This window comes from Lagopus muta, chromosome 3 (genome assembly GCF_023343835.1).
Source record: "Lagopus muta isolate bLagMut1 chromosome 3, bLagMut1 primary, whole genome shotgun sequence".
Classification (NCBI taxonomy): Eukaryota; Metazoa; Chordata; class Aves; order Galliformes; family Phasianidae; genus Lagopus; species Lagopus muta.
Genome location: NC_064435.1, coordinates 85939183 through 85954241, shown reverse-complemented (window position 1 = coordinate 85954241; position 15059 = coordinate 85939183). Strand labels below are relative to the sequence as shown.

At 44.7% G+C, this 15059-nt stretch overlaps 1 protein-coding gene across 1 annotated transcript in view; it reads left to right on the top strand.

Annotated features, from left to right (window-relative positions):
* The window catches only part of JARID2 (jumonji and AT-rich interaction domain containing 2), a 202837-nt gene that overhangs the window by 70868 nt on the left and 116910 nt on the right, over positions 1-15059 (top strand). The window lies entirely within an intron of this gene.

Here is a 15059-nt window from a genome sequence, read left to right as displayed (position 1 = left end):
GCTAGGGTAGGAAGGAAATATTTTCTCTTCCCATGTCACAAGTGAATCCCAGCTTTATCCTTACTTTTTTTTTTCTTCTGCTACCCTGGACCGACTGTAGAAGTTAAACACTGGGGGAGCTAAATAAGATTACAGCATTGCTTTGGTAACCTTTCTCAGTGAATGGGCAGTTGATCTGCCCATAATGTGAAGCACTTAATGTATTGAAGCATCTAAGAAAGCAAGCTAGTGGTTCACCACTCAGAGTTCAATTCCTGGATAATAACATTTATTTATAGGGAATAAGGAGTTGCTTCTGCGATGGCAGAGTAGATGTTGTCACTCAAAGCACGGTCTTTTTATTAACCTCAAATTTATATGGTTAAGTAATTGTTGTATTAGTAACGTTTCTTGAGTGGTAAGGAGAAAAATCTACAGCAGCTGTCTCTGAACAACGTGGTGCTTGTTTGTTTATCCGTGCTGGGCTCGGGCAAGGAAATTGGCCCCTGTAGCAAGGCTGGGAGCTTCAGCTCAGCCGCCTGCAGCTTGAGACATCACAGCGTCACGGCAGGCACTTTGCTGTGTGTCCGTGTGTCTGTTCTTGTGCACACAGTGAAAGGTGGGAGAAAGACTGCGCTGAAGTGCTGCTTAGGGAATTTGTCTTGCCTTTCCTCAGTCAGCTGATGGAAACTGCTGCTTTCTGCTGTTTGTTTAGGTATGTCTTTGACTTTCCTTGAAAGGGGGAATTATTTCTCTGGAGCAGAAATTTGTGTATCTGTAGCACGTGGCCTGCTGGTAACATGTTCAGAGTACTTGGCCGTGCTTCTTGTTCATAGTAAGGTACTACCCAGATTTTGAAATGAAGGTAAACTCAGGCTAATATTTCCATTTGTTCTTTGTTATTCCAGTTTTAAATTACTGACGTCGTAAACTTGGTACGAGGCTATTAGCTTATTACGAAATCAGAAAGGACGGTACAGGTCAAAGGAAAAATATTTAGGATCTATCTTCTTCATGGCCATTTTTGTAAACCTGAAGTAAACATGGTGAAATTGAGTGAATTTCTATTAAGCAGGCTCCTCTGCTTTCGTATCACGTACTGAACAGACAATTGATGGCGCATTTCCAGCTGGCAGAACTGTCGAAAGGTAGTGTGCAACTTCAACTCCTTTTTTTTCCCTCCTGCTTTTCAACATATGATTGTGCAAGTCTAAGTAAATTCATTGGAGAGTAAATATTCATTCAGTATGCAAAATAAAGAATAAATCTGCAAGTTGGATTCGGTGAGTGAACAGATCACAGCACTACGGGGTTTCCTTCAGTGCAGCGGGTGCTTGAGACACGCAGATTTTTCAGAGCTGATGCGATGATCAACTTGGTGTCAGCTGTTACTTGCAGCCCTACGGTCTCTGTTTTGCTTTTTGGGAGGAGAGGAGGCAGGAAAAGGGGTTAGCACAGCAAGTGGCACAACCCATTTCCAATTTGCTGCCTTTTTTCCTAACTAGCAAAAACTTGCCTGCGTTTGGGGGGCTTTCCCCCCCCCCCAAAGACATTTTCTTTGGGACTAATAATGGTGCTCTGCGTTTGCTAGTGGTTACATCTTAATCATGTTTTCCCAGGCGTTGGCTGCTTGTCTGAGCATCAGCAGCTTCTCATGGAGTTCCTGTTGTACAGTAATGGGAGGTGATAATCAAGCAATGCGCTCTGCTTGCCTTCACATCCATCCGGTGTGTGAAGTCCTGCCTTCCCATCCAGCCTTGCAGCGCTGTGCAGCTCTGCTCCCACACCCCCATAGCAAGGACCACCACCAGGCACCAGGATGTTTTGACACCTTGTGCTTTTCTCACAGCAGCAGCCCCAAACGAGCCCTGTGCCTGTGGTTTCATTTCCACCAAAGATGGAAATCGACGGATTGCTCTTTTCCTGACGTGAGCTGCTGGAATGGAGTTGGTGTAAATTTAGGCAGTTCACTTTGTTGAGTATCGAGAGCAGTGTGATATGTAAATAAAGCTTTATCAGACTAGATGGATTTAAAATTCCACAGTTGGTGAGGAAGCGTTTGCAGAATAATATAATACAAATATTTACACAGTAACTTCTAAGTCTTCAATAAGTGCTTAATATTTGAAATATGTGTTGTGAAAACATTGACTGATTAAGACGTACCATTGCAGCTACATCTGTACACAGCAACGGGGCACAGGGAGGAGCTGGGCACCTTGCAAGGCAGAGGCATTTCCGCTAGTCACAGCTCTTCCTCTTTTATCCCTTTAAATTAGGATGCAGCATGATGCGCTCTCCAAGGCATACTTGGCTCCATCCCTCCTCCTGTCAGAGCTGCCACTGTCAGTGGCTGTTGCATTCCTGTGACATGACTGCATGCAGTCACGTGCCCGGAGCATCCAGCAGCAAAATTGAGCTGCTACCGAGTTAGTGCCTGCCCACAAAAGGGAGCAGAGCCATCGCTGGGCCTTTCCTGCTTGGATCTGTCAGAGAGATTCCATGAGGCATCGTGGAGCACTGTGCTGCTGGGCTCATCACTTCTGCTTTGCTGAGAGCAGAGATGCACTGCAGTCAGCATTTACCTCCAGTGTTACTCGCGAGGGAGCTCACAAAACAGTAGAAAACAAAGGGTGAAAATAAACAGCAATTTGCCTGAGTATTCTGTGCTGCCATCTCGTTTGCTAAGAGTGACTGTAAGAGTTGATCCAATGCTTAAAACGTACTGCTGCTCTCTAAGCCTGTGTCTGGTTGGGCTTTTGGGGGCTCTTCTGACAACCCTGCAGTAGTTTTGCCCTCCTGCAAGTGCATGCCAGAGCTGAAAGCCACGGTGGTGGTGGTGTGTGTTGGAAGCGTGAGGATCAGACCGAGCACACCATGAGTGGGGTGGGTATTGCCTATTGCCAGTCCTGCAGATAGCAGGCTTGCTTATGGTCTGCCTTAAAAACAGGCATTTTACTGTAGCATTGCTCGGCACTGCACTAAGTATGAGTTAGCCAGGTCCTGGTACTGATAGGCTCTGCTCTGCTTAGACCCCAAAGAAAATTTCATTTTACTAAACCATGTTTTTCCACTGAAAAGCCAACAGATGCTTTCATCCAGTCTGCAGACTTTCCCTAGAGAGTGGTGAAATGATGTGATTGTCTCTGCAGGAAACCCAACCCAAAGAACGAAATGCTGCCTTTTTCCCTATTGCAGGCTAATGCAAGGAGCCAGCACCTGATGCTAACAAAGGGACATGGCCCCACACAATGTGTCATCCTGGGCTTCTTTCTGCTCTGTGGGCAGCTGCTCTGTTCCCCAGGTCAGCCTAGGGGAGGCTGGAGGTGGACGCTGCATGAGGTGGAGGGGCATGTGGAGACACCCCAAAGTCCTGACCTGGTATTTTTTGCTGAGGTTGCAGGAGGTTCTTGAGGCTGCCGGGTTTGCTGATAACAAAAAAAGGTGTTTTTTTCAGGAAGGAGAGGCAGGACCAGGTGATTTCCTCAGCAGCTGCTGGTGGAGACGACTGCTCAGTGTGGCTGAGACGCACAAAAAAGCTCACTTGTACTTGTCTGCAATGCTAAGGCTGCTACACCTGCTTGTGTCCCATTGTCGCTAACGGGACAATTGTAGTGACCTGAGCTGATGCAGGCAATGAGGTGCTGGGACTTGCAGAGAGGTGATGCAATTCTCGCACTGCTCACGATGTTTTTGCAGGGCTGAGAGCAAATAATCTTGAAATGAGCTGGCAGTTTTATGATTGGATTTTACGAGCTTTTATGATGTTTATAATCTGACATTGAACTCACAGTTTAAGAGGTGAAAGGTTTAAAGGAACACAGTAGCGAAGGCATACCACTGAATTTCTTCTGGGTGTAATTTTAACCTGCATCTTCGGCACTTTCCTGGTGCGTAGGCTTTGCTGAAGAAGTGAAGCTCTTCGCAGTGTTTGTCACCAAGCAAGACCCACAGACTCCATCCTTACAACAAGCTGAGCATAGGGCAGAACTTGCAAAAGAAAAGAGATTTTATCTCCTGTAAGGAGAGGTGTGGGCTGAAGGCTGCTGTCCCGTTCCTTGTAGCTGCTGTGGTCCCAACATGCCAGCACAGCATTTCTGTTGATCCTACAGGAATATTGTGTTGTTCACGCCCCCAAACCTCCGATGCTTTCTGCATGCATGTAGCATGAACACCTTCTTGCTGGAGCCGTCCGCTTCTCTTGTGTCGCTGTGGTTGGGGAGCAGCAGGTTTGCTGCTGGCTTGCTCTTTGAGGTTTCTGCTGTGCTCAGTGCTGTATTTGTCTCTCAGTTCTTAGCTTGGTAATGTTTTGCCTTTGCTTGCCGCAGAAGGCATAAACAAGCCTGTCAAAAGCCTTGTTTAGCACGCAGATTCTGTGGGGGTGGCTGGCAGCCTGAGACCCTAAAATAGATCCAGCAATGAACTGAATGGCTCAAAATCCTGAGAATTTAATTCGATCTTTCTCATTGCCTTAAATATTGGGACTGAATGAGGATTTCTGTAACAGAACAGAAGGTGAACATGTTGGTATGTGACAGTAATAGAGGAAGGGTCCAGACCTGCTGTCACTGAGACAGTCTTCTGCGATCAGAAGCTAATCTTGGCCGCCGTCAGGCGGGTTTTGTGCTGTAAATCCAAGTACCTGAGTGCCTTGTGCTCTGATTCCACAGCATGCTGGGGGTTGCTCCGAAATGTACCTGGGATGCTCACCGTAGGAAAAATCCAGAGCCACCATTCGTGGCTTAGCTTCTGATCTGTGCTAGCTTTGCAAAGGAAGAAGAAAAGAAGCTGCAAAATCACCAATGGGTTCTTTCTCTTTTCTTTCCCCCCTCCCCTTTCTCATGTAGCGCTGTGCAGTTTGTAGTATCATAGCTTTGCAGTTGTGGTGGTGTGAAGGTAACAATGATTTGGCTTCGACGTGCCGTAACAGCTGCAGAATTCACTGGAGCTCAGAAGCCTGTGAGTTATAGCTGCGATGCCATTTACAGCTTTTATGGAAAAGCTCTTAAATTTGTGAAACGTGTTACTTTTTGAAGTGCATTATATTTGTGATTTGAATTCTCTAAAATCGTCTCTGCGAAAAAATAGCTTTGAAAATCTCCCTCTCCCTGCTAAAAATACAGGGAACTCTGAACAGGCGAGGAAGCGAGTCTCTTAAATTGAGTGATAGAACACACAGATGGATTTGTAAGTGCTAAAATGTCAATTAGTGCACTTAAAAGCTTAATGGTTGTCTTTGATGTGCTTCTAATATCTTCTGTAAAGTTTGAATGTTGCCATTGATCAGGGAGGGAAGAAGGATGAGGGAACTGAAGGCAAAACAAACAGAACGGGCTGCCCAGGGAGGTGGTGGAGTCACTGTCCCTGGAGGTGTTCCCTGGATGGTGCAGACGTGGCACTGAGGGACATGGGTTAGTGGGCACGGTGGGGACGGCTTGGCGGTTGGATTGGGTGATCATAAGGTCTGTGATTCTATGATTCAGTGACCCACAGAGCTGAGGACTTGTTCTGCACCATGAGACCAGAGGCATGGCCATGTCACTGTAGTGGAAGTTCTCATGCAGGTCTAGAGAGGGAAGTTCTGCAAGTTGGTTTAATAATAAGGGGAGGAGATTGTGGAAAGGTCACAACTTGGTTGTGTTGTTCTGTATCAGTGCAACGTAGATCCTGTTGTTAAGAAACATCTGCGTGTTTAAAAAACATTCTGTGCAATCAGGAAAATCTGCTACATCTATCAGAATTTTTTTTTTCCCCTTTTTCTCTTCTTTCTCCCCACAAAGCCTCCCAGCCACTCATAATCTTATTGTAAGTATTCAGGGGACGTGTCGTGTGGCCTCACAAATCCTACAGTTACCAGGAGCTGTCAGCTCCTCTTGCTGTGTATTGTAGCCAGAACTGAAACCTGCGCACAGCAGAGCAGTGTACCTGAGCCTACATCTGATTGAAGTTCTTTGGCTTCAGCTCCCCAAGCAATCCGCTGCAAGTTCAGTTCCAGGTAGTGTCCTTTGCCCTCCTTTGGCACTGATTATTCAGAAAAATGTTTTGCAGTCCTTCTAGGAAGCTACTGTGGTGCATTCATCTGACTTGTTACTGAGTGGTTGCCTCATAGAGCAAAGGCTTTTTTTTATTATTTGCTTTGCTGCGCTCTTAAAACACTATCGTTTGTTTGCTGAGGGGTATTTTGGAAGTCAAATGCACGTAATGCTGAAGGATGAGCTTGGGAAAACTTGAGAGGGCAGGTTATCTTCTATTATATTGCTTATCTTTGTGCAGGAGATTGCTGGCGTAACTGAACTGACCTGTAAAAACAGGGAGCTTGTATCTAGTCTCCTCGTGTCTTCTTTAATTGGCTTCCGAGTGGAGAGTGCAGGTTTAGCTTACGTCTCCCAGCTTTAAAGGATATTCTGCCAGTTGGGACTGTAAACAAGGGCGAAAGGTGCCTGATAAAAATCTCAATTTTGAGTAGTACATCAAGCAAAATCAGCCTGTCTTGCTCTTAGCCCAATACCTGCCTGTCTGTCCCAGCAGCCTCTGTCGATAGAACTGATTTTTTTCCATCCGATTGGGTAAAATTGATTGAGTTCAGGCAGGTGTGCAGATCAGGCCTCAATATCCTAAGATATCCCAGCAATAATTCAGCACCCTTGTCTCTGTCATTACTCCTTCCGACCCTTCAGACGCTGTGAGATGCCAAAAATTAGATCTCTCTAACTTAGAATTCTTGTAGAAATAATGAGAGCAGATTTTTAACTTAACAGTTGGCTTTCTCTCTTTTGTTACTACCTCAACACTGTTTTGGCTTGCAGCGGTGGTGAATGCTTTTCAAGTCAAGGATCAGCCTTTCTGTTTGAGGACAGGAAAAGGTCTTAAGATAATTAGTAGTATGCAGCAAGATTGGATTAGCCCTATTAAAGTTCATATCCCTAGGTCTTATTACCAAATGTTTAAATGGCAAAACATCATTTTTTATTGGACTGTATTGATATGGTTGCAAACTGGAACTCAAACACCTTATAAAAATATGAACGGAATCAAAATGAAATTAATTAGAATATATTTGAATTTAATTACCTTGAGCTGCCGAATACTCTTTGTGCATACTGGGTTTTATATGTGTCTGACGTGTGCTTGGTGGAGAGTTTTAATTAGAATTGGAGATAGGTTATTTGGAATGTGAAATTTATTTATATATATATATATATGTATTTTTTAACGAGAAACATGATGGTTTTTTTGCTGCTCCCTCCCATTTATCACTTCTTTCATTCTCTCTTCCTAATAAGCTGCTGCTATTTTCAAATTAATACCGGATCCTTAAAAAGAAAATCCTGCTGTGGTTCTTGGTCTTTTGCAGCGTGATCGGAATTGCCAGATCAACAGCTGCAGGAGCCTTCTACCTTGATGTTTAATGGCTTGTACCTTCTGTTGTTCAACTGTACCACTTAACCATGGAGGGATGGGGATGTGGACATGGCCATGCGTGTGGCTGCCTTGACTACTGCCTGAGATGTCTGACATGCCAAGGCTCCAAGAGTTGACTTGGCAGCTGCCCAGCAAATTTTTCTGAAGGCTGGATTGGTAGCCAGAAACCCAGGCTGTCAGAGTTGTGTTATGCAGTAAATCGGGTTTTTTTTAGCAGAAGTTTCTAATCCAATTGCAGCTGCAGTTTTTTCTTGGTCTGTAATCAAAAAGAAGTATGCATTATTTCATGGCGTTTTAGGAAGTTAAGGGTTGTTTGCATGCTTTTCCTTCGAGGCCTGCGCTCACCTACATGGGAGATGATGCTTGAATTATTTTGGATGACTCTTGGGTGGCATGTGTTTGTGTACAGCGTACCCTTTTGAAGATGGTCAAGCTTTTTTAACAGAATGCCCACTAAGGAGCCTGTTTATCAGATCAGTGCTTTTGTTTGAGTTTTTTTTCTTTTCAAGTAGTAGTCCTAGGGATCATACAAAGGTTCATAGCTGGTACCATCTGACCTTCCATCCAGTGCCCTGCCACCTTTCACAACTTCCCTGTGCACACTGCCAGCTCTCAGTGCAGCTCAAAATGCCCGCACCCAGGGTGCCAGAGAACTGAGCAGCTTCCCGGTGCTGCTGCCACTAAGAGATGATTCGAGGTGCAGTTCTGCTCTGAGATGATAAATCAGGCAACTTTCAGCCTGGCTTTGCTCCCATTTTGTTTGGGCGCAGTGTTTTCTTTTTCTTTCTTTTTTTTTTTCTTCTTTTCTTTCAATTGTTTATCTTGGCAGACCAACAAGGGAAGCAGTTGATGTCTTGTAAGCTTTCACTGGTTTCATATTGAGTAGTAGATTGCTAGAGATGCAGGCACGTAGCTGAGGTCTCTGAGATTATGTAAAAGAGCCAATTAGCACGCAAAGCCACGATGTCTAAATATTCTATTTTTGGACCTAAGGTGAAGTTGGGGATTATTTTTTGTGTCTCAATTCTGGGAGGCTGTGTTAAGGGTTGTGTTGGATAGAAAATACAGGCTGCGTGTTGACTACTCTCATGTGTTCTTGCAGGAGCAGGTTGAAGCTCAGTGGGCTCAAAGATGCCCTAGGCCTTTAGTGACCCAAAAAACCAGAGCGTTTCTCTTCCATGCGGCTCCTGATCTGAAAGGAGGAAATGGGATCCCTAGTGCAGCAGGAGCTGCAGATTTGCTCTAACCAATGGAGACTGCAGGGGATGAAAGCTGCAGAAGGAGTACAGAAGTTGGCAGATGAGAAGCTTCTGTTTTCCTCCGTTGTATCTTTGCCATATTAACATCAGTTCTGCTAGTCAGGAGCTATAACGTAGTATGAGTTTTTTGGGGAAGTTGTTTGGAAGTACTAGGAAAAAAGTCACTATAATTATCAGATGCACTTAATACTCTAACAGAACCATTAATAAAGAAAATTTCCCCTTTCCTCATGTTAGCTAGCACATTTTTAAAACATGACCTATTTTCCTAAAGTAGACAGAACAGATTACATTTTCCAGAAGGCATGAGTCACTGTGCTATAAAGTCTCCAAGCTGTATCAATCTTCATCAACTTAAGCCATTCATGAGGTTTTATTTTTTTCTCACTGAATATAAGCAGTTTGTTTTAAATGAGAAACTGCTACATCCTCTCTGGATAGTTAAACTTGATTAAAAGGTTAAATATTAAGTAGGTGTGAACTTTATTCGGAGAGGAAGGGGGAGTGGAAGGACCTTGATAGTAAGCAGAAGGCTGCGTGGATGCTGCTCAGAGTATGTACGGGATATCCAGTTTGCAAGGTGCTGTGCCTGGCTATAAGAAATCGAAGCTGCACGATAGCTGCCAGAAGGAGTAGAAAATCTTTATTTATTCAGCTTCATTTGAATAAATTAGAATCTGATTTCAAATAGTCGTCCCGAAAGCTTGGGAGTTTCAACTGGGAATTTACTGCCGCCTGGTTCTTGCAAGTTGCACGGGGAGGGAGCTGGCACCGCTGAGCCAGAGCAGGGGATTTCCTCCGCCAGCCCAATGGGAGCAGCGCGTTCAGAACCATCAAAAGGCCGATGGGACCTTATGGCAGCAAGAGAGAGCTGTGCCAGCACAACGGGGAAGTCTGTGTGCTGTGTGAGTAGTAAGATTCTGCACCTCCTCAGAGGTTCGCCCTATGCCGTGTGTGCGTAGTGCAAGCGGGCTCCGTTCATGAACAGGCGTGCTAATCGCTCCCAGAGGTGGTAGCTTGCCTGGGACTGCATGGGCCATCTCTTTCAGTCTGGGAAGTCATATCGAGGTTTTCCACTTATTCCTCTTAGGTCTGGCATTCTTATAGAGAAAAACAGGTCTAGCTGTTTTCCATTGATAATACACAGCCAAAAGGCAAAATCTGTTGCAGGTCTTGAATTTAGTAAACAAACATTTCCATTTTGGTCCTTCAACTGAAAAGTAATTTATATGATCTCTGAGAATGTGTTGTCTGTTTTTCATGCAGGAGACAGATTTTCAATTTGTTGCTAACTAAACAGGGAAAAAAAGAAACCAACCCTTTGAAATAGTTTTCCTTCAAAAATATCCTTGAGGAAAGGCTAGAAGCTTGTGGTTTATTTTTCCCATTGCTTCAAAATGACCTTCTTGCATCTGCAGGAAAAACACTCAGGGGGCTGCCGAACCATGAAGGCATATTCATTTAGGGCACTGGGTGCCACAGTGATTTTGACTGAGCATTGGCTACGGTGCGGGAAAAAAAAGGGGGGGTTGTGTTTTGTTATTTTGCTTTCTGCAGCCTGGCAAGAGGAATGGGGTCAGGAGATGCGTGCTTGGGAAAGACCCAAAGAGGGAGCTGGAAATACGCCAGCCGCTCTGAGTCACAGCACACATACTCATAAGTATCTTTGTACCTTACAAAGTCCTGACTTTTCAAATAAAGCCATCACTGCTGTTAAAGTATTTACATAAAGTAAAACAAATAGCTTTGAGTGCTGCCTGCATTCTCCCTTGTTCCAGCCATACTTTTACCCTGTGAACTGTGACTCCTGTTTGCTTAAGGCAAGGCTGGGCCAGGCTGAGGAATGTGATATCTGGTGATGAATGAATGGAGAAACCCGAGTCAGGAGTCCGCGTGTACTTGGGATGCTCGCTGTGGAGTAGAGCAGCACGAGGCCTGCCGCCTGCTTTTGCCTGCTTTGGGGGGTTTTGTGTCAGAAATAGGAAGGCCATGTGAGCAAGCTGCACAGCTGTGCTGCAGTGTGCGGGCACCAAGCTGTAGGTGAAGGGTGGGAGATGTGGGTGGCGGTTTGATTTCGTTACGAATATAGACAGAAATATACGTTTGCATATACAGTTGTATATTAGTGTGTATTACATATTGATTTTTATGCATCTATTATATATTAATACATACACGTGCATTGTAGCACTGCTATATATTAATATGTAAGTATTATGTATAAAACATTATGTAATATTTAGACTGTGTGTAGTAAAACCACACCTAGATTTCTTCCCAAGTGAGGAGTGTGTAGAGCTGATGTTGTGCACACATTACCCCTGAAACTGTGGAGCTGCAGGCAAGCTGCCAGCCGGGCTGGGCAGAGAGGGCTTCCCACTGTCTGTGCCTTCTGTACAACTGTGCCATGTAGATGCATGGAGGCTGTGCTCAGTCCGTCCCCTGGCACTGAATTTGCTGACCTCTGACTTGGCTGCCCTGCCAGATGAAGTTCAGGTATAAATGACATCTGTTTTCCTGAAATGGCATAACAGAGAAGGTGGCATGACTGATTTTTTAGCAGTTTCAAGGAAATGGTGGAGTTTGGTCTTTTAAATTCTGCCCTGGGGTTGTTTTCTTCAGTCCCTGGTTGTTTTCTTACATTATTTTCTTTATACCAAGTCTATGAGCTAATCTTGCTACCAGACCAGGAGGCAGAAACAATCTAGGCTGACCTTCCACACTGCAAAGGCTCTGAGCTTGCAGTGATGAACGCGTTGTTTAAGATGTTATTCAGTGCTTTTTAGGGCCTAAGTCAATAACGGACAATCCATTAGTTCCCCATAAGTTGTTTCAATGGCTAATTACTTGCACAGTTGAGGAAATTGTTCTCTAATTCCAACTTAAATTTTTCTGAATTCGAGTTCCAGCTGTTGGACGTTACTGTACTCCTCTCTGCCAGCCTCAAGAGCCATCTATTATCAAATTTCTGCTCCCCGTGGAAATGTTTAAAGGCAGTGATCAAGTCAGTTTCTTTGGGGATTGGTGGTTTTCTCTTTTTTGTTTGATTATGATTTTTATTTTTTTTGAGGAACTGCACAGATTAAATTGCTCGAGGCTTTCAATGCAAGGTATTCTGAGCAGCTCTGGGTGTGTACGTGCCGCGTTGCTGCGATGAGGCGGCTCTCCAGCTGAGTGTGGGAGCACGGAGCAAGGCACGGTGCGGCTCTCCCTCGGCGGCACGGCGAGGAAGGGATGTTCTGACCCATGTAATTATGGTTAAAAGTGTCGGGAGCCGGAGCTGCTTCCCTGCAAGAGCCCAGCTGGGTGCCGAGTCAGCTGCTCTCTGGCTTGTGGCTGCTTTTGTGCTGCACGCTAGAGGGGAGATGCAGTCGATGATTGTGAAAGATTTTTATTGCTCCTACATATGGAGCCACATGAATGTGGGTATTGGCACCGGTTTAGCCTCTTATTTTGCTGACCTTGGATAACACGGCGTTGGAGGGCTTGAGGTCTTTTATGCAAGGCGGGCGACGGGAATGAGGAAAGCCCACAACAAAGCGATGGCAATTGCAGCCTTGGCACGAGTGGGCTCTGATGTGGAGGGCCTCCTCTGTAAGCAGGTCTGTTGAGACTGCTGCTGGTACAGATGTGGTCACGAGGCCGATATGGTTCTGCCTGATGTGCGCTCCACTCATTGGGAGCGCTGTGAGGTGTGTTGCTGCGTCGCTTCAGGGGCAGCCAGAAGAGGCCTTTGATGCTGTCTCCTGGGACCTGCTCCTTCCCTGGTGATGCCGTGGCCATCCTGCAGCAGGGCTGGGGTCTTTAGCTGGCACAACAAGGACCTTTTGGTGGCATTGTCCCTCTGAAAACAGAGCTGCCTGCTGTCACACATACAGTGCATTGTTTGTGGAGGAGAAGTGACCTTATGACATTTACCGAAGCGTTTCAAGGAGGTGGTAGCCTTCAGACTATAAGGCCTCTTCTGTGTGGTGATCATCTCCTTACCTACAGAGCAGCAGCTGCAAGCAGTGCATCCCAGGGACCTGGCTGTGCCCTGTGAAGGTTGCTCATCCCTGCTGCCACTTGGCACCAAGTGCCTGGAGATCTTCCAAACCCTGTCAGCAGATCTCACCCTGCTGCCATTGAACTAACAGGCACCACCACCACCACATGTTCTTTGCAGCAAGCTTTGGCATAATGAAGGGCGCTGAAGTGGGATTCGTTGCTCAATGCATTTCTGTTCTTTTTGCTGCTGTATTTTGAACAGGAATGAAGGGCTCGGGGTATCAGGAGCTAATGGTTGTTTTGGTGCAACTTTCAGGTCTTTGGGAAACGCTCCCAGAAAGATAGAGGAGAGGTTGGGTAGTGATGGCCTTCCCGTTTTGGGGTAGGTCTGGTGTTTCGTGAGCCTTGGCCTGAAGGAGACTGAAAATGGCAACGTGTCTTCCAGTACAAGATGTGTTAGCTGGAGTTGAGAATTACACACCCATACATACTTCGCATGCGTGGCTTTAAGTGCATAAAAACAAGTGGTGAGGGATGTGCTGCCTCATGTAGGGCTCTGTGTACCTCACCTCGGCCTCAGATTAATGGCCAGAGTGTGTCCTTGTCCTCTTGTTTGCTGCCTTCTGTATAAAGAATTTCCACAAATACAGCTGGAGGGAGTGAGAGGCATCCTCAGGCTTGTGCCTGTAATGTGGGCAAATAAAAACCATGGATGCTCACGAGTATTTCCTAACAGAGCAGTTTCCTTAGGGATTCAATTAGTTACCTCATGATCTGCTGTAAAAACAGAAATGCGTGAAGCCCAGCCTTTCCCTTCCTGGTTTACTTTCAGTGTGTTCTGGTCTACGGGAACATAAATGTTGTTTCTTGGGTGATTTCTGTTAAAATCAGGCAAGCTGTGGCCATCTGTATCATTTGTTCTGTTGAGGTTTAAAGTTGTGTTGGCAGCAAAATCGTAAATGGAAGTTGTTTGTAAAAACCGCTGTTGACAAAACAACTGGAAGTGCTAGTCCTTCTAAAGCGCTTGCCTGGAGATTCTTGTTTCTCTTTGCTGTGGATGTTCAGTTACAAAGTTTGCTGTCTTGGCTTGGAGGTCCCTGCGTGCTGAAGCTCTCTGGGCACAGCTCAGCGGTGCTCAGAGCGTAGTAGCTGGTCTGTAGTGTGAAGGGTGAATTGCACTGCCAAAATGCTAACTGCTTTGCTACAGTCATTGTTTTGGCTCTTTTTTTTTTTTTTCCCCTTTTCTTTCTTTCTTTATTTTTTTTACCAACTCATTTGTCATTCAGCTGGGGGGAAGAATGGTTTTGATCACAGTTCAGCGGCTGAATGCCAGTATCTTACTGGAGGAGTAAAGGAAAAACTACTGGTGTGCACCCTAAACTAAGCTTACTTTTTAAGTTGTTTGTGTTGGTCTCTTCTTTATCACACAGGATGGTGTAAACTCTCATGCCTCCTGGTGTGAGCGTTGTGGTTTTCCTGTGCAGTGTGGCCATGTGCTGTGGTGTGCTTACCTGAGCATGGCCTCTCTGGAAATGTCTTTTTTTGCTTGGCATTCATGTAGCTTGAGGGAAATTCGAGAACAGAAATGCTCAAATAATGACTTTAAAGACCCTGAGACAATAATAATAAGGCTTGTGAAAATGTGATATACTTTTTTCTTTTTTTTTAAGATGCACCTGATTTTACTTATGTCTTTGTATCAGTTTGCTGACTTAATTTATTTGAATGCGAAAGGCTTTAGGGAAATACTTTTCCAGGGAATTAATCTGTTAACTAAAGCAAATACTAAATATGACATACACCAGTATTCCTTTTGACAGTATAGCATTTGTCTTCTAAAAATGAAGTAGAAAACACATGCCCCCTGGGCCAAATTCCACTTTACTTTATGCTAAGATAAATTCAGAACAACTTCATTGTTATCAACTACACTGTAATTCTGCAATAAATACAAATCATTTAAGCAGAGAACTGATAATGTAATATCAGTATGTAAAATCCTGAGCTGAGAGGCAAAAACCAAGGCCAAAATGGTAATAAGAAAGGCTGGCTTACAGAACTTTCTAGTAAGTTTTATGCAATATTTGACTTAATTTAATGGTTTGGAATTTTTTTCCCCTTATTTTAATTGTCTGAGAGAGCAATTCCAGGCTGTTCAAATTTCTCCACAAGGCAGAATGATTCGTTATGAGAATTTTAACAAATAAGCCTTTACCTGCTGTCTAACACCTGGCAGACAGCTTCTGTTGTTTGCAGGATAAGGGATTAGAGGGGCTGATGGTCTGATTCGATGATAATGGTTATCTGTTAGTGTTTCTTGAGGTTAGATTGCATTTTGTTGCGCAGTATTTTTTTCAACTTCTCTCCCTTTTTTTAATCACTTATCTAGGCATTGGGGTGTTGTTTATTGTT